Source organism: Chiloscyllium plagiosum, unplaced genomic scaffold (assembly GCF_037043375.1).
Source record: "Chiloscyllium plagiosum isolate Xiang-an unplaced genomic scaffold, Cpla_swu_hap1 HiC_scaffold_27, whole genome shotgun sequence".
In the NCBI taxonomy this organism is placed as follows: domain Eukaryota; kingdom Metazoa; phylum Chordata; class Chondrichthyes; order Orectolobiformes; family Hemiscylliidae; genus Chiloscyllium; species Chiloscyllium plagiosum.
Genome location: NW_028270165.1, coordinates 15,105,945 through 15,131,559, shown reverse-complemented (window position 1 = coordinate 15,131,559; position 25,615 = coordinate 15,105,945). Strand labels below are relative to the sequence as shown.

Sequence of the window (25,615 nt, the reverse complement as noted above, 5' to 3'; positions counted from 1 at the left end):
CAATTTCTCGTTTGTAATTTGGACATTATTTCAACATGTCACCATCTACTTTCTCACATTCTATATCTTCCATGCCCTTCTCCACAGTAAACACTGATGCACAATATCCGTTCAGTATCCCCTCCCCATCTCCTGCAGCTCCACACAAAGTTCGCCTTGCTGATCTTTGAGGGGCCCTATTCTCTCCCTTGTTATCCTTTTGTCCTTAATGTATTTATAAAAACCATTTGGATTCTCCTTAACTCTATTTGCCAAAGCTATCTCATGCCCCCTTTTTGCCCTCATGATTTCTCCCTTAAGTATGCTCGTACTGCCTTTATACTCTAAGGATTCACTCGATCTCTCTGTCTATACCTGACATATGCTTCCTTGTTTGTCTTAACCAAACTGTCAATTTTTCCAATCATTCGGCACTCCCCAACTTACCAGCCTTTCCTTTCACTCTAACAGGAATATAGTTAAAAATCACACAACACCAGGTTATAGTTCAACAGGTTTAATTGGAAGCACACTAGCTTTCGGATATACGCTCCTTCATCAGGTGATTCATCAGGAGCGTCGCTCTGAAAGCTAGTGTGCTTCCAATTAAACCTGTTGGACTACAACCTGGTGTTGTGTGATTTTTAACTTTGTACACCCTAGTCCAACACCGGCATCTCCAAAACATGACTAACAGGAAAATACTCTGTCTGGACTCTTGTTATCTCATATTTGAAAGCTTCCCATTTTCCAGCAGTCCTTTAACCTGCGAACATCTGCCCCCAATCATCTTTTGAAAGATCTTGCCTAATACCTGAGTCTTCCTCCAACTTAGAAGTTCAACTTTTAGATCTGATATATAATTTTCAATCACTATTCTAATGTTAATAGAATTATGGTTGCTGGCCCTTAGGTTTTGCACCCTCGCCAGTATGTACATCCACATTGTGAATTAGAAACTTTCCTTGTACACACTTAACAAATTCCTCTTTTTGGCGGATAAGTAAATGGGCATGAGTTATACCTTGGTTCCACTCTTCCTTCATTACCATCAACCCTAACCCCATTCCCACCCCAATAGTCCAACGGCACTTTCCACTACAACTACAGAATGTGTGACACCAGCCCATTTACCTATTCCCTTCTCGCTATACAAGGGGCCAAACTTACCTTCCAGGTGAAGCAACACTTTACCCGCACTACCCACAACCCAATCTACTGCATTTGCTGCTCACAATGTGGTCTCATCTACAATGGGGAAAACGAAGCATAAACTGGGTGACTGCTGCACAGAATATCTACGCTCTGCCCGCAAAAAAGACCCTGAGCTTCCAGTTGCCTGCCAATTCCACACCCCACCCTGTCCCCTGGCCAACATCTCTGTCTCAGGTTTGCTGTATTGTCCCAGCGAAGCTCAGCACCAGCAGAACGAAGAGCACCGAATATTTCACTTGGGGACCATACATCCCTCCGGTCCCAATATCGAATTCAATAATTCTAGAGCTTGAACTCCATAGTATCCTCGTCCCTAGCACGCACATCTCGCCTTGTTATCACGTAGTCTGTCATTCCACACTACTTAGCCACGAACAGTCTCCATTAACAGTTATTCACCCTCCCACGCAGATCGTTATCAACTCCTTTTTCTGTCCAACAGTTCTTCCTTCGCTTTGGGCACTGTCCTGATCTCCGCCTTCCTCCCACAATATCTCCTGCATATAAACCGACATTTTCCCAATCACCATCAGTTCTGTGGAAGGGTCACCGGCAACTCCTGTTTTTTGTTTCTGATATACAGCATCCGCAATTCTTTCAGATTTTTATTGAGAGAGAGTTGGAAATTGTTTCGAGAGACAGAAAGAGAAGTGGGAGAAACTGAACAGACATGAACTGTTGATCTCCGTTGTGACTCATAACGTAAAATCATTGCAGTACGATCGCTTCCCTGAAGCATGAATAGAGGCACGGTGCCATCCGTGAGATTGTGGCGCAACGGTAGAGCGTCTTACACCAGATCAGGAAGTTGCGTGTTCAAGTCACGACAGGCTCACTGCAAACAGCTTCTTGCATTTCAGATCAAGAAAGGAGTCCGCTCACTCCGGATATCTGTTGAGCGGAATCTTTTGATCACACGTGAAGCTTTGCTGTCAGTTTGATTTGTGAACACTGTGTCAGGGTGGTGCGGTGTCCATTGTTTGGGTAAATGCTCAGCTCCCCACAATGTGAGAAGTAAAACACAAACTGTTCATCACGGGATTTAAACACACAGCCGCTTCGTTCAGTTGGTGACATTATACCGATATATTTACAACATAATCTGGAGATTACCAGCTTTGTGTTTCAATCTATCAGGAGGTCCCAGCTCGTCGTGTTATAACTAATGGAAATGTTTCCCACCAACAGCAAATCCTTTCCTCTCCCTGGACACACATAAATTTATCTTTATTCAACAGAAGGAGCGGAAACTCTAGCCTGACCGCCCCTCTCCACATTAACGGTGAGCCTGAATTTTATAAACGGTGTCAGTAAAATCCAGTGGCGGACACTTATTTGGTTCAATCGGTTTTTTTTTGCCAAGTGTAATTCACCGAGAGGATGCTGCTGTGTGAAACAGCGTGGGGAATTACTGCAGGGCCTCCTGCGCATGGGACACACCCAACTGATGTGTTTCACCTTCACCAGTTTATTCCTATCTCGGAGAAGAGAGATTTGATGATTCGGATCATAGCAGCCAGACAGAGAACAGGAGAAGAGCACTCAGCCCTTCACAAGCTTGTCACCACAGCTGGGTCATCGTGGTCCGTGTATCAGAATGGGATTTTAATCTCCATCTACTGACTGGAAGCACAGCAAATTGGAGTGCTGGTGGGACTATCACACAGGAGAAAACGGCTTCGACCTATCAACTGGAGTGGCTCCCAATGCGCAACTCCGCTCACCTCAACTGAATAACTGTAAACAAATTACTCCGTGATTCAAAGGAATACTCGGTTTTGAATCTGCATTGTGTCATGTACCTTCGAGAATGATGTCAAAACACCTTCATTGCTGTGATGGAGTATCCTGGTGGGCAGAATATATCCGTTGTCAAATTTCCTTCGTTCTGTTGGTCCAACTCCGATTTCACTCAGAATCACAAAATGTGTGACAGCGCAGACTGAGGCTACGCAGCCCACCTTAGCTCTGCTGGTTCTGCACAATATGTAAATAAGCGTCTCATTCTGTCGCCTTTCTCTGTAAATCTGCACATTGTTACATTGAACATGCCCACCGAATTCCCTTTTGTGTCCATTGAATCTGCCTCTTTGTCACTGTCAGACAGCGACTTACTGACCCCACTCCCTGTGCGAAAACGGTCTTCCTAATGTCACTTTTACTTATTTTCCTGATGACTTTAAATCTCTGCCAAATCGTTCTCGATCCTTTCAGGCCTGGGAGCATTTTCACTGCATTATTTCCTCTGTCTAAAACCCTCATGACGTGGAAAGCTTCAATCAGACAAGCTTTCAGCCCTCTGTTCTCCAAAGAGAGCTGCCCCAAACTTTCCAATCTCCCTTCATTGCTGACATTCCTCAGGACGGTACCATTCACGTTAACCTGTTCAGGGCTGTCTGTAATCACTTCACTTCCCCGCTTCCTGAAGTGTCACCCTCAGAATTGAACGTAATACAAGTGGAGGATTTATTCAGACTCGGATTGCGCGGGCGAAAAATCTGCAATACTTGTTTTCACTTTGAACAAGTGTTTCCCTTCGCCATGTTCACTGCAATGGCAGCTCTGCGCCGTCCCTAATTCAGGCAGTCCGATCTTATTTAATGAAGCGGCTTTTTGAGAAAATTCATCAGGTATTTTTGGTCAGGTCAATTTAAGGAATGATGGTTTTCGCCTGGGATTGGAACCCGGGAATTCTCACACGGCTGCATATGCTCGAAGACCCAAAGCTAGAATCATATCCCTGACGAACGAGCCACCAGCCATGGGTGCAGCCACCTCCGGAAGCAGCTGAGACTTGCTCAGTACGAAATACATTGTGCATTGCTCCCAGAATTGCAAGTAGGGAAGAGTTTCAAGAACATCTGCTTCTCAATCTGTCTCCCTGCTCCCAGGACGCTGCTGTTTGTCCCGTCCCCAGGGACCGGGCTCTCTCCACTGGTGGATAATTGAACCATTTCGTTTCTACTTGCAAGCTGTGCTGGTGGAAGGCAGAGCCCATTCACTCTTCTGCTCTCTCACACTATTACGTGAGGCAGGATAAGTCAGTTACAGTCATGCGTAGGAAATGGGCAACTTTGAACTTGTTCCAAAGGTCCTGTTAACAGAGAGATAGAAAGATACTGTGCTGTCGGGACAGAGAGAAATGGACACCGGAGACTCTTCCCTCAGGTAAATTGATATGGGTACATTTTTGTGCAGCCTGCTTGGTGTTCAGAATTTGTCTTAACACAACAATCCTGCAGAAAGTCTTTTCTCACACCGTTGGTTTCTTTACTGCGGGAAATGGACTAAAACAGCAAGTCATGTGTTTCAACTTCGCCGGTTCATTGCCATCTGAGAGCAGAGGTTTCACACGAGATCAGGACACACCGACAGAGAACAGGACAAGACAACTCAGAGCTCCACAAGGGTGCCAGCGCAACTGTGTAAATTTGACTTGTGCATCGATGTGATATATTGAGCTCAGATACCCGAAGTTTTAGGAAACAAATGACATGGCAAGGAAAAGAACAGGGCGCCGTTATACAGGAAAGCTACTAAAGACATTAAGTGAGTAGGAGAAAATGGTTTCACTTCTGGGTTATGATCCCAGCATGCACCCGTTGTGCCATTCTCCTGCACTGCACGGTAGCTTTTCCAGAGAAGTATTCAGCTTTTCATCTGGCATGTGACTTGCATGTTCGAGAATGACGACAAAAGATCTTCACTGCTGTAGTGTCATGTGCTGTTGTGCAGACATGTCGCCGATGTGCAAATATAAACTCAGAGAGCAATGTACACTAGAGACTCTGAGCCAGCTGAAACTTGCTCAGTGTGAAATACATTCCACATTGCTCCAAGAATTGCAAGCAGCAAAGTCTTTCCTGAACATCTGCTTGTCATTCTGTCCCCGGGGCGCTGATGTTGGTCTCATCCCCAGGAACTGTTCTATCGCCACTGGCGGATAATTAAACCAATTTGTTTCTACTTGTCCGCTTTTCTGGAGGGAGGGAAGAGTCCATTCGCTCTTCTGCTTTTTAACTCCCAATCCCTTGGGGTGAGAGGTATCACTTACACTTTGTGGGCGGCACGGTCGCACAGTGGTTAGCACTGCTGCCTCACAGCGCTAGAGACCCGGGTTAAATTCCCGCCTCAGGTGACTGACTGTGTGGAGTTTGCAGGTTCTCCCCGTGTCTGCGTGGGTTTCCTCCCACAGTCCAAAGATGTGCAGGTCAGGTGAATTGGCCATGCTAAATTCCCCGTAGTGTTAGGTAAGGGGTAAATGTAGGGGTATGGGTGAGCTGGGCTTCGGCGGGTCAGTGTGGACTTGTTAGGGCGAAGGGCCTGTTTCCACACTGTAAGTAATCTAATGAGTGGGAAGTGAGTAACTTTGATTGTGAATTTCCTACAAACGTCTGTTCTTGGAGAGATAGAAAGATGCTGTGCTGGCGTGGCAGAGGGAAATGGACACTGAGGACTCTTCCCTCAAGTATATTCATATGAGTACATTGTTGTGCAGTCTGCTTGGTGTTCAAAATTCGTCTTCACGCAGCAATCTTACAGAAAATCTTTCGCAAAGTGGGCATCACTTGCATCGCTGCGACCGCGCAGCAGTTAACATCTGAGCCCAAGTGCCCCAGATGAAGAGAATCCGAGTGAAACCTTCACTCACTGAGAGTCATCCCCACGGCACTGAGCTGCGGGACTGCAGGCAGTCCAACACGGAAGGGACGGTTAAAAATGAACCATTGTTGCTCCCTCAACCTCTCTGTCCCAGAGACAGGCAGCGGGACGGCATAAACACGTACCATCGTTCTCCCGCCGACAGAGGCGGTCCAGCCCATCGTGTCCACGGCGACTCTCTGCCACTTGTCTCTCTCTGAGGTGATTCACAATCAGTGATATCTGTCCGAATACTAAGGGACTGTGTCTGAATGGTGACACAGTTACTGACATGCTGATCATGTTGTCATTCACGTACGAACCGGCGTGGCGAATTACTGCAGGGAAGGCAGGAAACCACAAGGCATGCGTTTCAGCTTTATCCGCTGACACCAGAGTGACCAGTGACAAGCATTGCCCTCCTCAACACAGGGGACAGAGAACAGGAGAAGGGCCTGAAATCCCCCATATCCTTGACCCCTACCACACACATACGAGCCCCTTGTTATCACATAGTCTGCTACGACACACTACTTATTGTTAGCCACTAACGGTCTCCATTAACAGTTATTCACCCTCCCACACGGATCGTTATTCACTCCTTTGTCCCTCCTATTGTTCTCTCTCTGAGCTGGCGGGAAAGAGAGCAATGTACACTGGAGACTCTGAGCCAGCTGAAACTTGCTCAGTGTGAAATACATTCCACTTTGCTCCAAGAATTGCAAGCAGCAAAGAGTTTCCAGAACATCTGCTTGTCATTCACGTCGGAACCGGCGTGGCGTATTAATGCAGGGAAGGCACGAAACCACAAGGCATGCGTTTCAACTTTATCAGCTCATTGGCATCTCAGAGAAGTGGTTTTGCGGTTCAGTTCAGAGGAAACCAACGAAGAACAGGAGAAGACTACTCAGACCTCCAAAAGCCGGTCACTTGAATGGTGTGAGTTTCGCCAAACGATACGGGGCATTCAGACAGTCAGGAAGTCTTTTGAAAGGCAAGATGCCGAACGGAGTCCCATCGCAATGGAAAGTCGCTCAAGGAGACACTGAACAATAGCAGAGGATGGTTTCGATCCATCGACCTCTGGGTTATGGGCCCAGCACGCTCCCGCTGCGCCACTCTGCTCTTAGGCACGGCGCCGTTTTCCACAGGTCCCTTTAGCCTTTCGTCTGACGAGACTGTTGTCAAAGATCTCCACTGCTGTCGTCTTATATGGTGTTGCGCAGACGTATGGAGGCTGTGTAAATATAAACTTTTTCTAACTTCCCACATTCTGTTGGTCGAACTGTGATTTCACTCTGGATAGACGCCATGCGGCCCACCTTCGCTCTGCTGGGTCGACACAGTAAGTAAACGTGGGTCTCTATTCGTATCATTCTCTTGCCTTCTCCATGTAATTCTGCACATTGTTACTTTAAACATGACCACCGGATTCCCGTTTGCGTCTCATGAATCTGCCTCTTTGTCACTGTCAGTTAGGAATTTACTGACCCCAACCACTCCCTGTACGAAAGCGTTCTCCCTAATGTCACTTTTGGTTCTTTTCCTCATGACTTTAAATCTCCGCCGAATCGTTGCCGATCCTTTCAGGCGTGGGAGCATTTTGACTACATTACTTTCTCTGTCTCGACTTCGCGTAACTTGGAAAGCTTCAATCGGGCCAGATTTCAAACTTCTGTTCTCCGAAGAGAGCTGTCCCAAATTTCCAACCCACCCTCATCGCTGACATCCCTCAAACACCGCAACACTCACGTCAACCTATTCAACGCTATCTCCAATCATTTCACTTCGCTGCTTTCTGTCCCATTGGTACGCCAGGGAGCCCAACCTCGTTTAACGAAGGTGCTTTTTGAGAAAATGGAAGAGGCACTTTTGCACAAGTCATAAAACACGGGCTCGTCCGGGATTTGAACCCGGGATCTCTCGCAAACCTGCGTCGACGAAGACCCAAAGCGAGAATCATACCCCTAGACCAACGAGCCAGACAGCAAACGAGCTCCCGCCCCACCCCCCGCTCTACCTCTTGAACCAGCTGAAACTTGCTCAGAGTGAAGTATAGTTGACATTGAACAGGCTGGGGCTGTTTTCTCTGCAACGACGGAGGCTGAAGGGTGACTTTATGGAGGTTTACAAAATTATGAGGGGCATGGATAGGATAAATAGGCAAAGTCTTTTCCCTGGGGTCGGGGAGTCAAGAACTAGAGGGCATAGATTTAGGGTGAGAGGGGAAAGATATAAAAGAGACCTAAGCGGCAACATTTTCACGCAGAGGGTAGTGCGTGCATGGAATGAGCTGCCAGAGAAAGTGGCGGAGGCTGGTACAATTGCAACATTTAAGTGGCGTTTGGATGGATATATGAATAGGAAGGGTTTGGAGGTATATGGGCCGGGTGCTGGCAGGTGGGACTAGATTGGGGTGGGATATCTGGTCGGCATGGACGGGTTTGGACCGAAGGGTCTGTTTCCATGCTGTACATCTCTATGACTCTATGAACAGCTGCTTCTCATTCTGTCTCTCAGCTGCCGTTTGCCCGTCCCCAGGAACAGGGCCCTCTCTACTGGCAGAAAATTAAATCGTTTTCTTTCTAAACTTTTCTCTGACACCGGAGTGACCAGTGACAAGCATTACCCTCCTCAACACAGGGTACAGAGAACAGGAGAAGACCCCGCAGACCTCCACGAGTGTGTCATCTCAACTGTGCATATTGGGCCAGTATATCAATGTGAAATATTTACGTCGAAGATTTTTGGGAAGCAGATGAGAAGGCGAGGTGCACAACAAGCTGCTAAAGACAACATTGAGTGAATAGGAAAGATGGTTTCCCTTCTGGGTTATGCTCCCATCACGCACCGGCAGACATATCGCCGTCAAGCAAATATTAACTGTCTAAATTGCCACATTCTGTTTTTACGAACCGTGATTTCACTCAGAAGCACAATTTACCTGCTCCCTCCTGAATATCCTTCAAGGCTCGAACATATCTTCCAGGTGAAGGTGAAGCAGCACTTCACCTGCACATTTGCCGCAACCTAGTCTCCTGCATTCGCCGCTCATAGTGTCGTGTCCCCAACCGAGCATGAAGTATAATCTGGATGACTGCTTCGCAGAACACCTCGGTTCTGCCCGCAAAAAACGGACCTGAGCTTCTGCTTTCCTGCCACTTTAACACGCCACCCTGTTCCCTGGCCAACATCTCTGTCTCAGGCTTGCAGCAGTGCTCCAGCAAAGCTCAGCTCCAGATGGAAGAACAACGCCTCATATTCCAATTCAAAACCCTACAGCCCTCCGGTCTTCAAGATCGAGTTGCACGACTTTAGGGCCTGAAATCCCCCATATCCTTGACCCCTACCACACACATACGAGCCCCTTGTTATCACATAGTCTGCTACGACACACTACTTATTGTTAGCCACGAACGCTCTCCATTAACAGTTATTCACCCTCCCACACGGATCGTTGTTCACTCCTTTGTCCCTCCTATTGTTCTCTCTCTGAGCTGGCGGGAAAGAGAGCAATGTACACTGGAGACTCTGAGCCAGCTGAAACTTGCTCAGTGTGAAAGACATTCCACTTTGCTCCAAGAATTGCAAGCAGCAAAGAGTTTCCAGAACATCTGCTTGTCATTCACGTCGGAACCGGCGTGGCGAATTACTGCAGGGAAGGCACGAAACCACAAGGCATGCGTTTCAACTTTATCAGCTCATTGGCATCTCAGAGAAGTGGTTTTGCGGTTCAGTTCATAGGAAACCAACGAAGAACAGGCGAAGACTACTCAGACCTCCAAAAGCCGGTCACTTGAACGGCGTGAGTTTCGCCAAACGATATGGTATGATACGGGGCATTCAGACAGTCAGGAAGTCTTTTGAAAGGCAAGATGCCGAACGGAGTCCCATCGCAATGGAAAGTCGCTCAAGGAGACACTGAACAATAGCAGAGGATGGTTTCGATCCATCGACCTCTGGGTTATGGGCCCAGCACGCTCCCGCTGCGCCACTCTGCTCTTACGCACGCCGCCGTTTTCCACAGGTCCCTTTAGCCTTTCGTCTGACGAGACTGTTGTCAAAGATCTCCACTGCTGTCGTCTTATATGGTGTTGCGCAGACGTATGGAGGCTGTGTAAATATAAACTTTTTCTAACTTCCCACATTCTGTTGGTCGAACTGTGATTTCACTCTCGATAGACGCCATGCGGCCCACCTTCGCTCTGCTGGGTCGACACAGTAAGTAAACGTGGGTCTCTATTCGTATCATTCTCTTGCCTTCTCCATGTAATTCTGCACATTGTTACTTTAAACATGACCACCGGATTCCCGTTTGCGTCTCATGAATCTGCCTCTTTGTCACTGTCAGTTAGGAATTTACTGACCCCAACCACTCCCTGTACGAAAGCGTTCTCCCTAATGTCACTTTTGGTTCTTTTCCTCATGACTTTAAATCTCCGCCGAATCGTTGCCGATCCTTTCAGGCGTGGGAGCATTTTGACTACATTACTTTCTCTGTCTCGACTTCGCGTAACTTGGAAAGCTTCAATCGGGCCAGATTTCAAACTTCTGTTCTCCGAAGAGAGCTGTCCCAAATTTCCAACCCACCCTCATCGCTGACATCCCTCAAACACCGCAACACTCACGTCAACCTATTCAACGCTATCTCCAATCATTTCACTTCGCTGCTTTCTGTCCCATTGGTTCTCCAGGGAGCCCAACCTCGTTAAACGAAGGTGCTTTTTGAGAAAATGGAAGAGGCACTTTTGCACAAGTCATAAAACGCGGGCTCGTCCGGGATTTGAACCCGGGATCTCTCGCAAATCTGCGTCGACGAAGACCCAAAGCGAGTATCATACCCCTAGACCAACGAGCCAGACAGCAGCAAGCGTCCACTCCACCCCTCGCTCTACCTCTTGAACCAGCTGAAACTTGCTCAGAGTGAAGTATAGTTGACATTGAACAGGCTGGGGCTGTTTTCTCTGCAACGTCGGAGGCTGAAGGGTGACTTTATGGAGGTTTACAAAATTATGAGGGGCATGGATAGGATAAATAGGCAAAGTCTTTTCCCTGGGGTCGGGGAGTCAAGAACTAGAGGGCATAGATTTAGGGTGAGAGGGGAATGATATAAAAGAGACTTAAGGGGCAACATTTTCACGCAGAGGGTGGTGCGTGCATGGAATGAGCTGCCAGAGAAAGTGGCGGAGGCTGGTACAATTGCAACATTTAAGTGGCGTTTGGATGGATATATGAATAGGAAGGGTTTGGAGGTATATGGGCCGGGTGCTGGCAGGTGGGACTAGATTGGGGTGGGATATCTGGTCGGCATGGACGGGCTGGACCGAAGGGTCTGTTTCCATGCTGTACATCTCTATGACTCTATGAACAGCTGCTTCTCATTCTGTCTCTCAGCTGCCGTTTGCCCGTCCCCAGGAACAGGGCCCTCTATACTGGCAGAAAATTAAACCGTTTTCTTTCTAAACTCTTCTCTGACACCGGAGTGACCAGTGACAAGCATTGCCCTCCTCAACATAGGGTACAGAGAACAGGAGAAGACCCCGAAGACCTCCACGAGTGTGTCATCTCAGCTGTGCACATTGGGCCAGTATATCAATGTGAAATATTTACGTCGAAGATTTTTGGGAAGCAGATGAGAAGGCGAGGTACACAACAAGCTGCTAAAGACGACATTGAGTGAATAGGAAAGATGGTTTCCCTTCTGGGTTATGCTCCCACCACGCACCGGCAGACATATCGCCGGCAAGCGAATATTAACTCTGTCTAAATTGCCACATTCTGTTTTCACGAACCGTGACTTCACTCAGAAGCACAATTTACCCGCTCCCTCCTGAATATCCTTCCAGGCTCGAACATACCTTCCAGGTGAAGTAGCACTTTACCTGCTCCTTTGCCGCAACCTAGTCTCCTGCATTCGCCGCTCATAGTGTCGTGTCCCCAACCGAGCATGAAGTATAATCTGGATGACTGCTTCGCAGAACACCTCGGTTCTGCCCGCAAAAAACGGACCTGAGCTTCTGCTTTCCTGCCACTTTAACACGCCACCCTGTTCCCTGGCCAAAATCTCTGTCTCAGGCTTGCAGCAGTGCTCCAGCAAAGCTCAGCTCCAGATGGAAGAACAACGCCTCATATTCCAATTCAAAACCCTACAGCCCTCCGGTCGTCAAGATCGAGCTGCACGACTTTAGGGCCTGAAATCCCCCATATCCTTGACCCCTACCACACACATACGAGCCCCTTGTTATCACATAGTCTGCTACGACACACTACTTATTGTTAGCCACGAACGCTCTCCATTAACAGTTATTCACCCTCCCACACGGATCGTTATTCACTCCTTTGTGCCTCCTATTGTTCTCTCTCTGAGCTGGCGGGAAAGAGAGCAATGTATACTGGAGACTGTGAGCCAGCTGAAACTTGCCCAGTGTGAAATACATTCCACTTTGCTCCAAGAATTGCAAGCAGCAAAGAGTTTCCAGAACATCTGCTTGTCATTCTGTCCCCGGGTTGCGGTTTCTGACATGCGGATCGTCTTGTCATTCACGTCCGAAACGGCGATTTGAACCCGGGATCTCTCTCAGATGACAAGTAACATGAGTTTGACTGGGACAACACTACTATTATAGGACAAACCGAAACAGAGAACAGCCAGGGAATTCCTAGAGGCGTGGCACTCATCCACAGATTCTATCAACAAGCACATCGACCTGGACCCAATATACCTGCCACTGCAGTGGACAGCTGGAACTGGCAACCGGAAGCGGCAGGTACAAATCACTATAAATGCCGAAGGAAACATCACAGAAGCGCTTCACAGGAGGCTCCCAAGCACTGAGGATGTCACCTAGACAGGGGACGAAACGTCTGCAACACAAATTCCCAGCTCGGCGAACAGAACCACAACAAAGTTTTTGCTTGCAGGAACTGAATGACATAAACAGGATGCTCTCAAATTTCGATAGGAATTACACTTCCGTATAAGATTTGCGGAAAGCTTTGTAGCTCGGCTGCCGATTGTCGTCGCTCGCCGAGCTGGGACGTTGATTTGTAGGCGTTACATCCTCTGTCTAGGTGACATCTTCAGTGCGTTGGAGCCACCTGTGAAGCGCTGCTGTACTGTGTCTTCTGGAATGTATTTGGTTCTGTTTCTGTTGCTTTTGTTTGACGGTTCTGGTTGTTCGTTCGCAGTGATTGGCATATGTCAATGTGTTTATTGCTGGAGTTCCTGGATGAGTGCCGTGTTTGTTGAATTTCTCTGGCTGACCTCTGTTTAGTTGTACTATGACCGTTGTGCTGTCTCTGTCGATTTTATCGTCCTTATCATCTGTGTTTGTGTGGGTACCAGAGACAGTGTTTAATGGGTAGATGTTGTTCATGGTTACAGATTGCTAGTTGTCTGCCTGTTTGTCCTGTACTGTTTAGTTTTCGTGCAGCCTTTGCATGGAATCTTGTAAACTATATTTGTTTTCCACATGATGTCCTTGGGTCTTTTGTTCTGGTGAGTTGTTGTCTGAGCGTGGCTGTCAGTTTATGGGCTGTCATGAATCCGAGTGGTCGGAGATGTCTGGCTATTAGTTCTGTGAGGTTTATTATATAAGGTAAAGTGGTGAGTGTGTTGGGTCGTGGCAGATCCTTGTCCCGTTGTTTGTCTGCTCGGCTCTTGTGGATGAAGTTGCGGGCTTATCCGTTCCTGGTGAAGCCTCTGTAGACGTGTTCTTCTTCAGTCACAGGTCGGCAGTGCTGCAGTGTGTAGTCACCCTTTTGAATAGCGTCCTAATGCAGCTTCTCTTGTCTGTGTTTTGTTGGTTGTAGTTCAGGGTCTGGTCTGGGGGTGTGGCTTTTCTGTACACTTTTGTCGCACATCCCCCGTTCTGTGTCCTTTCTCCCATAAACCGTCAGTTTCCAGTTTCCTGTCACTTCAACCTCCCACTGTGTTCCCATGACAACATTTCAGTCTCTGATTTGCTGCAGTGCTCCCACAAGGCACAGCGCAAGCTGGAAGAGCGAAACCTCATTTTCTCCTGAGAGACCGCGCTGCCTTCAGGACCCAACGCCGAGTTCAATCATTTTAGAACCTGCCCACCTTCTTCCACGGTCTTTACCCGCCCACTCATTCCATCAGTTCCGAAGACGGATCGTTGGGCTCAAAACATTATCTCTCCTTTCTCTCCACAGATGGACTAGAACTAGACCTGGTGGTTTTGTTCATTTGAATATGAACGAAATGAGCAGGGAGACAGAATGACAAGCACTGTTCTGGAAACTCTTTTGCTGCTTGCAATTCTGAGAGCAATGGCGAATGTATTTCACACTGAGCAAGTCTCAGCTAGTTCAGGAGGTGCTGGAGCCAGCGGCCTATGGCTCGTTGGTCTAGGGGTATGATTCTCGCATTGGGTCTTCTAACGGGCAGACTTGCGAGAGATCCTGGCTTTCTTGACTTGTGCAAAAATGCCCGATTAAACTTCTCAAAAAGCACCTTCGTTAAACGATGCTGGGCTCCCTGGAGTACGAATGGGGAAGGAAGCGGGGAAGTGAAATGATTGGAGATAGTGTTGAACAGGTTGACGTGAGTGGTCCCGTGTTTGAGGAAGGTCAGCAATGAAGGTAGTTTGGAAAATTGGGACAGCTCTCCTCGGAGAACAGAAGTTTGAAATCCGGCGTGGCAAGTTTTCCAAGTCATGAGGGGACTAGAGATTGGAAATAATGTCGTGAAAGTGTTCCCACGCCTGAAAGGATCGAGAACGATTCGGCAGCGTTTTAAATTCATGAGGAAAAGAAGTAAAAGTGATATTCGGAAGAACGTTTTCGTACAGGGAGTGGTTAGGGTCAGTAAATCCCTCTCTGACAGTGACAAAGAGGCAGATTCAATGGACACAAAATTGAATTCGGTGGTCATGTTCGACCAACAGAATGTTCATATTAACACAGCCTCCACACCCCTGCGCAGCAGTATATTACACAACAGCAGTGGAGATCTTTGATATGTGTCTGGAACGTGCATGCCAGGTGCCTGTCGAAAAGCTGAAGGGTTCTGAGAAAACGCACGGCATACTAAACACAGAGTGACGCAACGACAGCGTGCGGGCCCCACAACCCAGAGGCCCATAGCTCGAAACCATCCTCTATTGCTATTGCTCAAACTCTCCTTGAGCAGCTTTCCTTTGTCATGAGCCTCTGTTCTATATCTTCACATTGCACCTGCTCCCTAAAACTTCGAGTGTCTGAGTGACATGTATCATACTGATAGACTCGCCAAATTCACGCAGGCGAAGTGATTCGCTCCTGGAGGTCTGAGTGGTCTTCTCCTGTTCTCCGTCGAGTTCCTCTGAAGCGAATTGTAAAACCACTTTCCTGAGATGTCAATGAGCTGATAAAGTTGAAACACATGCCTTACGTTTTTGTCCATTCCCTGCAGTAATTCGCCATGCCGGTTCGGACGTGAATGATAAGACGGACGGCATGTCAGAAACCGCATTACGACTCAGACACATTCCCCCACGATTAGGACAGATCACCAATTGTGAATAACCTCAGGGAGAGGCAAGTGACAGAGAATCGCCGTGGACTCGATGGGCTGAACGGCTTCTGTCTGCGCGAGAATGATGCTACATGTTTATGCCGTCCCACTGCCTGTCTCTGGGACAGAGAGGCTGAGGGAGAAAAACTGGTTCATTTTTATCGTCCCTTCCGTGTTGGACTGCCTGCAGTCCCTCAGCTCAGGGCCGTGGGGATGACTCTCAGTGAGTGAAGGTTCCTTTCGGATTCTCTTCATCTGGGACACTTGGGGCTCAGATGGTTAACTGCTGCGCGGTCGCAGCAAAGAAAGCGATGCCCACTTTGCAATAGACTTTCCAAAGATTGCTGCGTGACGACGAACTCTGAACACCACGAAGGCTGCACAACAATGTGAATTTACCTGGGCGAAGAGTCTTCGGTGTCCATTTCTCTCTGTCCCACCCACGCATTCGTGTAACTGATACCTCTCACCCCAAGGATTTCAGAGAGAGAGAGAGAGAGATAGCAGAAGAGCGAATGTACTCTGCCCTCCCCCCAGCCTACACCCCGTCCCACCCCCCAGAACAACGTGCAAGTAGAAATAAAATGGTTTAATTATCCACCAGTGGAGGTAGTCCAGTTCCTGGGGATGAGACAAATATCAGCGCCCCGGGGACAGAATGACAAGCAGATGTCCTGGAAACGCTTTGCTGCTTGCAATTCTTGGAGCAATGTGGAATGTACTTCACACTGAGCAAGTTTCAGCTGGCTCAGAGTCTCCGATGGACATTGCTGTGTTTGCCGCCAGCTCAGAGAGAGAACAATAGGGAGGACGTAGGAGTGAATAACGATCCGCGTGAGAGGCGAATAACTGTTAATGGAGACTGTTAGCGGCTAACAATACGTGGTATGTCATAGCAGACGAGGTGATAACAAGGAGTCGTTTGTGTGGTAGGGGTCAAGGACATGGAGGAGTTCAGGCCCTAAAGTTATGGAACTCGATATTGAAGACCGGAGGGCTGTCAGGTCACCAAGTGGAAAATGCGGTGTTGTTCTTTCATCTGGAGCTAGAGCACAGCTGCAAGCCTGAGACAGAGATGTTGGCCAGGGAACAGGGTGATGTGTTAAAGTGGCAGGCAACCGCAAGGTCAGGGCCTTTTTCCTGCGGGCAGAACCGGGATGTTCTGCGAAGCAGTCACCCAGTTTATGCTTCATGCTACATTGGGGAAACGACGCTGTGAGCAGCGAATGCAGTGGAATGAAACAGCAGCAGGGAGACTGAATGAGAAGCAGCTGTTCGGGAAACTCTTTGCCGCTTGCAATCCTCAGAGCAATCTCAAATGTATTTCATACTGAGCAAGTCTCAAGTCTCAAGTCTCACGCCTCAGAGGCGTGCGGAGTTGAGTGTGTGTTTGCTGTCTGGCTCGTTGGTCGAGGCGTATGATTCTCGCTTAAGGTCTTTTGCTGCACCGACTTGCGAGAGGTCCCGTGTTCAAATCCCGCATGCGCCCGCCTGTCTTAACTCGACGTGTCCAAAAATGCGTGGTTAATTTTCTCAAAAAACACCTTCGTGAAACGAGGTTAGGCTCCCTGGAGTACGAATGGGACAGAGAACAGGGAAGTGAAATGGTTGGAGATAGTGTTGAACAAGTTGACGTGAGTGGTGCGGTGTTTGAGGAATGTCAGCAATCAAGGGAGATTGGAAAATTGGGACAGCTCTGCTCGGAGAACCGAAGTTTTCCAAGTCATGAGGGACCTAGAAACAGGAAATAATGTTGTGAACATGCTCCCACACCTGAAAGGATCCACAACGATACGGCAGAATTTTAAAGTCACGAGGAAAAGAAGTAAAAGTGACATTAGGAAGAACGTTTTCGTACAGGGAGTGGTTAGGGTCAGTAAGTCCCTGTCTGACACTGACAAAGAGGAAGGAATTCGGTTTTCGTGTTCGACCTAACAATGTGCAGACTTGCCAGGTTTGGAGCATTTGAGCTACAGGGAGAGTCTGAACAGGCTGGGGCTGTTCTCCCTGGAGCGTCGGAGGCTGAAGGGTGACCTTCTAGAAGTTTACAAAATTTTGAGGGGCGTGGATAGGGTAAATAGGCAAAGTCTTTTCCCTGGGGTGGGGGAGTCCAGAACTCGAGGGCATAGGTTTAGGGTGAGAGGGAAAGATATAAAAGAGACCTAAGGGGCAACCTTTTCACGTACGTGTATGGAATGAGCTGCCAGAGGAAGTGGTGGAGGCTGGTACAATTGCAGCATTTAAAAGGCATTTGGATGGGTATATGAATAGGAAGGGTTTGGAGGAATATGGGCCGGGCGCTGGCAGGTGGGACGAGATTGGGTCGGGCTATCTGGTTAGCATGGACGGGATGGACCGAAGGGTCTGTTTCCATGCTGTGCATCTCTTATGAGTCTATGTCTCTCAGCCAAGAGAATGATACGAGTGGAGACACTCGTTTACTTCCTATGTGGAACCAGCAGAGAAAAGGTGGGCCGCTTGGCTTCCATCTGCGCTGTGATACATGTTGTGATTCAGAGTGAAATCACAGTTCGACCAACAGAATATGGGAATTTCGACAAAGTTTATATTTACACAGCCTCCACACGTGCGCTCAACAGCATATGACACGTGCGCGCAGCAACATCTTTGACATCATTCCCGAACGTGCATGCCACGCACCAGAGGAAAAGCTGAATTCTTCTCTGGATGTGCTTTGGTGCATTGTCGTAACGTGATGCAGCGGGAGAGTGCTGGGACCATATGATGGAGCATAACCATCCCCTGCAATTCGCTTAATGTCACCTTTCGCAACTTTCCCGTACAATGGTGCTCTGCTCTTTCCCTTGCCTTTCCCTTACCTTGCTTCCCAAAACTTCGGGTATCTGAACTAAATATGTCATTTCGATACACGAGTCAAATTTACACAGTTGCGGTGGCACGCTTGTGGAGCTCTGAGTTGTCTTGTCCTGGTCTCTGTCGGTGTGTTCTGATCTCAAGTGTGAAACCACTTCTCTCAGATGGCAATGAACTGAAGTTGAAACACGTGACTTGCTGTTTTTGTCCACTTCCCACAGTAAAGAAACTAACGCCCGTGTAACAAAAGACTTTCTGCAGGATTGCTGTGTCAAGACAAATTCTGAACACCAAGCAGGCTGCACAAAAATGCACTCATACCAATTTACCTGAGGGAATGGTCTCCGGTGTCAATTTCTCTTTGTCCTGGCAGCACAGCATCTTTCTGTCTCTCCCTTAACAGGACCTTTGGAACAAGTTCAAAGTTGCCCATTTCTTACGCATTACTGTAACTGACGTCTCCTACCCCAAATGATAGGGAGAGAAAGAGAGAGAGAGAGCAGAAGAGCGACTGGGCTCTGCCTTCCACCAGTACAGCTTGCAAGTAGAAACAAAATGGTTCAATTATCCACCAGTGGAGAGACCCCGGTCACTGGGGTCGGGGCAAACAGCAGCGTCCTGAGAGCAGGGAGACAGATTGAGAAGCAGATGTTCTTGAAACTCTTTGCTGCTTGTAATTCTGGAAGCAATGTACAATGTATTCCGTACTGAGCAATCTCAGCTGTTTCAGGACTTCGCTGCACCCTTGGCAGGTTGTTCATTGTTCTCGGGGTATGATTCCACCTTTGAGACTTCTCGCATAAGCAGACGTGGGAGAGTTACCGGGTAGTTTTATTTCTCACATTGGGGGAGCTGAGCATTTACCCAAACAATGGGCACACCACCTCTCTGACACAGGGCTGACAAATCAAACTGACAGCAAAGCTTCACGTGTGTGATCGAAAGTTTCCAGAAAGAAGACTTGACTCAGCAGATACCCGGAGTGAGCGCACGCTTTTCTTGATTTGGATTAGGCGAAGTTAACTTCAGAGAGCCTGACACGACTTGAACGCGCAACCTTCCGACCGGGAGTCAAACGCGCTTACGTTGCGCCACAAGCTCTCAAGGGCCCACGCCCTTCTATTCACGGTTAAGGGAAGCGATCGCACTACAATGATTTTACGTTATGAGTAACAACGGAGATCAACAGTTCATGTCTGTTCTGTCTCTCCCCCCTCTCCTTGCGTCTCTCGAAGCAATTTCCAACTCTACCTCAACAAAAAACTGAAAGAACTGCGGACGCTGTATATCAGAAACAAGAAAAACAGGAGTTGCCGGTGACCCTTCCACAGAACTGATGGTGATTGGGAAAATGTCGGTTTATATGCGAAAAATATTGTGGGAGGAAGGCGGATGCAGTAAATGATAGATCAGGACAGAGCCCAAAGCGAGGGAAGAACTGTTGGACAGGAAAGGGAGTTGATAACGATCTGCGTGGGAGGGTGAATAACTGTTATTGGGGACTATTCGTGTCTAAGAAAGGCAGTGTGTAATGACAGACTATGTGATAACAAGGTGAAAACAATGACTGCAGATGCTGGAAACCTGTATTCCTGATGAAGGGCTATTGCCCGAAACGTTGATTTTACTGCTCCTTGGATGCTGCCTGAACTGCTGTGCTTTTCCAGCACCACTAATCCAGTATGTGATAACAAGGCTTGGTGTGTGTGGTTGGGACGAGGATATTATGGAGTTCAGGCCCTAGAATTATTGAATTCGATATTGGGACCGGAGGGATGTAAGGTCCCCAAGTGTAATATTCGGTGCTCTTCGTTCTGCTGGTGCGGAGCTTCGCTGGAACACTACAGCAAACCTGAGACAGAGATGTTGGCCAGGGAACAGGGTGGGGTATGGAATTGGCAGGCAATTGGAAATTCAGGGTCTTTTTTGCAGGTAGAACGTAGATGTTCTGCGAAGCAGTCACTCAGTTTATGCTTTGGTTTCCCCATTGCAGATGAGACCACATTGTGAGCAGCAAATGCAGTAGACTGGGTTGTGGGAAATGCAGGTAATGTGCTGCTTCACCTGGAAGGTAAGTTTGGGCCCTTGGATAGTGAGGAGGGAGCAGATAAATGGGCTGGTGTCACACATTCGGCAGTTGCAGGGGAAAGAGCCGTTGGACTATTGGGGTAGGAATGGGGGTAGGGTTGACGGGAGTGAAGGAAAAGTGGACCCAAGGTATAACTCCTGCCCATTTACCTATCTGCCAAATAGAGGAATTTGTTAAGTGTGTATAAGGACATTTTCTAATTCACAATGTGGATGTATATACTAGAGATGGTGCAAAACCTAAGAGCCAACAACCACAATTCTATTAACATTAGAATAGTGATTGAAAATAATATATCAGATCGAAAAGTTGAAGTTCTAAATTGGAGGAACATTCAGGTATTAGGCAAGATCTTTCAAAAGCTGATGGGGGCAGATGTTCGCAGGTTAAGGGACTGCTGGAAAATGGGAAGCCTTCACTTATGAGATAACAAGTGTCCAGACACAGTATATTCCTGTTAGGGTGAAAGGAAAGGCTGGTAGGTTGGGGAATGCTGGATGACTAGAGAAAATGAGATTTTGGTTAAGAAAAACAAGGAAGCATATGTCAGGTATAGACAGAGGAATCGAGTGAATCGTTAGAGTATAAAGGCAATACGAGCATACTTAAGAGAGAAGTCATGAGGGCAAAAAGGGGACATGAGATAGCTTTGGCAAATAGAGTTCAGGAGAATCCAAAGGGTTTTTATAAATACATTAAGGACAAAAGGGTAGCAAGGGAGAGAATAGGGCCCCTCAAAGATCAGCAAGGCGGATTATGTGTGGAGCTGCAGTAGATGAAGGAGATGCTGAACGAATATTTTGCGTCAGTTTTTAATGTGGAGAAGGGCATGGAAGATATAGACTGTGGGGAAACAGATGGTGACATGTTGGAAAATGTCCACATTACAGAGGAGGAGGTGAAGGATGTCTTGAAATGCATAAAAGTGGGTACATCCCCAGTACCTTATCAGTTGTACCCTAGAACTCTGTGGAAAGCTACGGAAAGCATTGTTGGGCCTCTTGCTGAGATATTTGTATCATAGATAGTCACAGGTGAGGTGCTGGAGGACTGGAGGGTAGCTATCGTGATGCCACTATTTAAGAAAGTGGTAAGGAAAAGCCAGGGAATGAAAGACCAGTAAGCCTAACATCCGTGGTAGACGAGTTGTTGGAGAGAATTTGGGAGATAAGATTTACGTGCATTTGGAAAAGAAAGAATTGGTTAGCGATAGTCAACATGGCTTTGTGCATGGGAAATCATGTCTCACGAACTTGATTGAGTTTTCTGAAGAAGGAGTTTGATTCAGATAAATGCGAGGTGCTGCATTTTGGGAAAGCAAATCTTAGCAGGACTTATACACTTAATGGTAAGGTCCGAGGGAGAGTTGCTGAACAGAGACCTTGGAGTGCAGGTTCATAGCTCCTTGAAAGTGGAGTCACAGGTAGATAGGAAAATGAAGAAGGCGTTTGGTATGCTTTCGTTTATTGGTCAGAGTATTGATTACAGGAGTTGGGCAGTCATGTTGCGGCTGTACAGGACAGTTTTTTTTTTCCATGTTATTGTCGCCGAAATGAAGTTTTCCTCCATACACACTTAAGGCTATCTGGCGACATGAGGGTTTTCAGGTTTCTGTGTGCTGAGTATTATGTGATCAGCAGGCATCTGGCAATCTACAGGAATTGCCACCAATGTTATGTTCATTAACTGTACTGACAGTGATCACTTATTTTGTGTTTTTTTTGCAGGAAGATGTGCAGAAAGAAATCTGAAAACAAATGATACATCAACTTCTGACAGAGCCACTGGATTCATTGGGACTTGAATATCAGCAGCCATTCCAATCAAGAAGACATGTTTGCTTTTGTTTGCTTGAAGGATTTTGGACACTGGTGCGGCAGGAAGAATACTGAGACACCGGAGTGAGGGAGATTCAGTGCGCTGACTGTGCAAAGTGCTTCAAACCAGTTACTCAGCTTGGAGGAATCAAAGTCTCACCCCGTTCTGATTGTAATTTCAAACCCAGAGCAACAAAAGTAAAGCTCCCCCAATGGAGAAACCGTGGAAATGTGGGGTCTATGGGAAAGGATTCCCTTCCCCATCCTTGCTGGAAACCCACAGATGCATTCACACCGGCCATTCACCTGCTCAGTGTGTAGGAAGGGGTTCAGTCGGATCAGCCATCTGGAGACGCATGAGTGAGTCCACAAGGGAGAGAAGCCATTCACGTGCCCCATGTACGGGAGGGGGTTCACTCAGTCAGCTGCACTGCTGACCCACCAGCGGGTCCACCCTGGAGAGAGGCCGTTCACCTGCTGTAAGTGCCGGAAGGGCGTCACCTGCTCCTCCCACCTGGGGAGGCACCAGCGCGTTCACGCGCCATCACAGGGGGAGGGAAGGAGCGATGGCCGAGTGCCAAGTGCTTATGCACGAAACGTCGATTCTCCTGCCCCTTGGATGCTGCCGGACCTGCTGTGCTTTTCCAGCACCACACTCAACTGTGCTCTCCAACATCTGCAGTTCTCACTTTCTCCTCGAGGGCAAGGTGGGACTTGTCTTTTATTCACTCATTCACTCCTTACAGCCTGTCCGTTGTTGTGCAAATACATCAATGCAAGTTTCAGAAAGATTTCTGCAGCTTTTTAAAAATAAAATAACATTCTTCCCGATTTTAACGAAGCTTCTGAATATATGATTTGAGTTATTCTCAATTTTAAAAATCAGCTATTTCTCACATTCCCTGTTTCCCAGGTAGAGTCATCATCAACCATTCTCTCTCTCTCCTTAGAAGGGCTTCATACAGCGATCAAAGAGGGCTGAGGCAGGAGAAAGGATGGGGGGGGGGGGGTGGGTTCGCTGGTGGTGGTGGAGAAGGGAGAGAAATGGACAGGGGTCAGACTGGGGTTCAGAGGGTTCGGGGATAGAATAGGGGGTGCAGTGTGAGGAGAGAGAATGGGCAGGGGGCAGTGGGTGGGGAGAAAATGGACAGGGGGGCAGAATGTGAAGAGAGAGACAGCGCTGACAGGGTGTCAGTGTCCCACGAACGTACTCCTCCCACAGCAGACTTGGGGCAATCATTTCTCAATATACACGTGGCTAAGATAGTGGAATCATATCATCCCTACATGCCATTCACACCGACCTTCCCAACAGCATCCCATGCAGACTCACTCGTTTACGCTACAGCCCTGCAGTTCCCCATGGCTATTTCCTGACGAAGGGTTTTGCCCGACATGTCGAGTCTCCTGCTCCTCGTATGATGCCTGATCTGCTGTGCTTTTCCAGCTCCACACACTCGACCCTAATCTCCAGCATCTGTAGTCCTCACTTTCGCCCAGTAAGGGGTGAATGTTCTATTCCTAGTCTTTTTGATCTTTTAAAATCTTTCCCCACACCCTAAACCTTTACCATCTAGTTTTGGAATACCTCTATCCTGGGGAAAAGACAGAAACGTTGAGCAGCCAGACAAAATGCAAATGAAATAAAATATCGAGGCACAGGGGAAAAAAATTTCGGCAAAAAAAGTTGGCTTCGGCATTTTTCTCTCGTATTCGCATTTGGACACTTGAAATTTGTCATGATCTGGAGGTGCCCATATTGATGTATGAAGTTAAAAATCACACAACACCAGGTTACAGTCGAATAGGCTTGTTTGGAAGCACTAACTTTCGGAGCGCTGCTCCTTCATCAGGTGGTTATGGAATATAAGATCATAAATTCTGTGTTACCATATTATACTCCACAATCATCTGATGAAGGAGCAGCGCTCCAAAAACCCCGTGCTTCCAAATAAGCCTGTTGGACTGTAACCAGATGTTTTATGATTTTTAACAGTTTGTAACAAATTCCTACACACTGAGCATGCTCCGCGGTGTCAGCAAGCAATGCACATGACCGCCAGTGTCAGCAAAGCACTGCGCACACTTGGTTGACCGCAGAAACGGAGAGGCTGAATAGGCTGGGGCTGTTTTCTCTGGATCATTGCAGGCTGAGGTGTGACTTTATAGAAGTTCATAAGGAGCATGGATAGGGTGAATAGCCAAAATCATTTCCCCAGAGTAGGGGAGTCAAAAACTATCGGGTATAGGTCTGAGGTGAGAGGGGAAAGATTTAAAAGGAACCTTATGGGCAACTTTCTCACACAGAGGTATTGCGTGTATGGAATATGCTACCAGAGGAAGTGGTGGAGGCTGGTATAATTACAGCATTTTAAATGGCATCTGGTAATAGGGAGAATTGAGAGGGATATGGGCTAATTGCTGGCAAATGGGACTATGTTAATTTGGGATATCTGGTCAGCATGGACAATTTGGACTGAGGGAAAACAGAAGTGTTGACATTTTATTTCCAATGCTGTCCATCACTGGGAGCGGTGAATCAGTAACTGGTATCGTTAGAAACCTTATGATTTTCAGTACTGCAGGTATTGCATTGTCTCATCAGCTTTGTAAAGGTTACTGGCAGCAGTGGGAGGTGTGGGCTGTATTCACTAGAAATCATTAAGCAGTTAGATAACACACAAGAAAACAGGGCAGGACTTGTCTTTCGATTTGCAGAAGGTGGGAGGTTCTGGGTGCTGTGGTCTGGGGCAAGCACAACTGTGGTAAATCTTGGAATCCCTATAGCGTGGAAGCAGGCCATTCATCCCATCAAGTCCACACTGACCTATCCAAACAGCATGTCGCCCAGACCACCCTATCTAGTCCTTTCTGCTGGTGGGTGAGACTAGGTAACAAGATTAAGGGTACGTTTAAGACAGAGGAGGAGGAACTCGAGAGTGGTGAATCTATGGAATTCTTTGCCCAAGGAAGCAATAGAAGCAGGCATATTCGAGACACAGTTCGATGGGATTTTGTATGGTAGGTGAATTTAGGGTAGTCAGGATAATGCAGGTAAAGAGGAGCTGAGATGATGGATAGATCAGACATAATCTTAAAGAATGGCAGAGTAGGCTCGATGGGCCAAGTGGCTTACTCCTGCTTCTATTGCTGTGAATGTATAAACCTGCATTTCTCATGGGCAATCCGAATCAAGGCAGGTGAGCAATGTAGTGATGTGGAAAATGAACATCAGAGAATGATAGAAAGGGACACGGAGAGTAAATGTACCAGCAATCAAAACTGGATTCTACAAATCACAAAAATTGAACCTGAAGACTGTATGGCTGAATGTGTGCTGCATTGTAACAAAAGTGAATGAATTGACTGCACACATTGAAGAGAATATGATCTAAGACTCCTTCCAGAGACATGGCTTCATGAATGACAAGGATTGGATTCTGAATATCGAGGGGTTACATGGCATTCAAGTCAAATGGGAAGCTAGGTAAAGGTAGAGGGTTGGCACTGCTAATCAAAGCT

The 25,615-nt window shown here is 47.5% G+C and overlaps 2 non-coding genes across 2 annotated transcripts; both read right to left on the bottom strand.

The window, feature by feature from the left end:
- Positions 1-7,727: 7,727 nt before the first annotated feature.
- trnap-ugg (transfer RNA proline (anticodon UGG)) lies at positions 7,728-7,817 on the bottom strand. Its single transcript is given in 2 exon segments — positions 7,728-7,763; positions 7,782-7,817. It is a non-coding gene; the product is annotated as a tRNA-Pro (tRNA).
- Positions 7,818-10,603: 2,786 nt separating this feature from the next.
- trnap-ugg (transfer RNA proline (anticodon UGG)) lies at positions 10,604-10,693 on the bottom strand. Its single transcript is given in 2 exon segments — positions 10,604-10,639; positions 10,658-10,693. It is a non-coding gene; the product is annotated as a tRNA-Pro (tRNA).
- Positions 10,694-25,615: the final 14,922 nt, after the last annotated feature.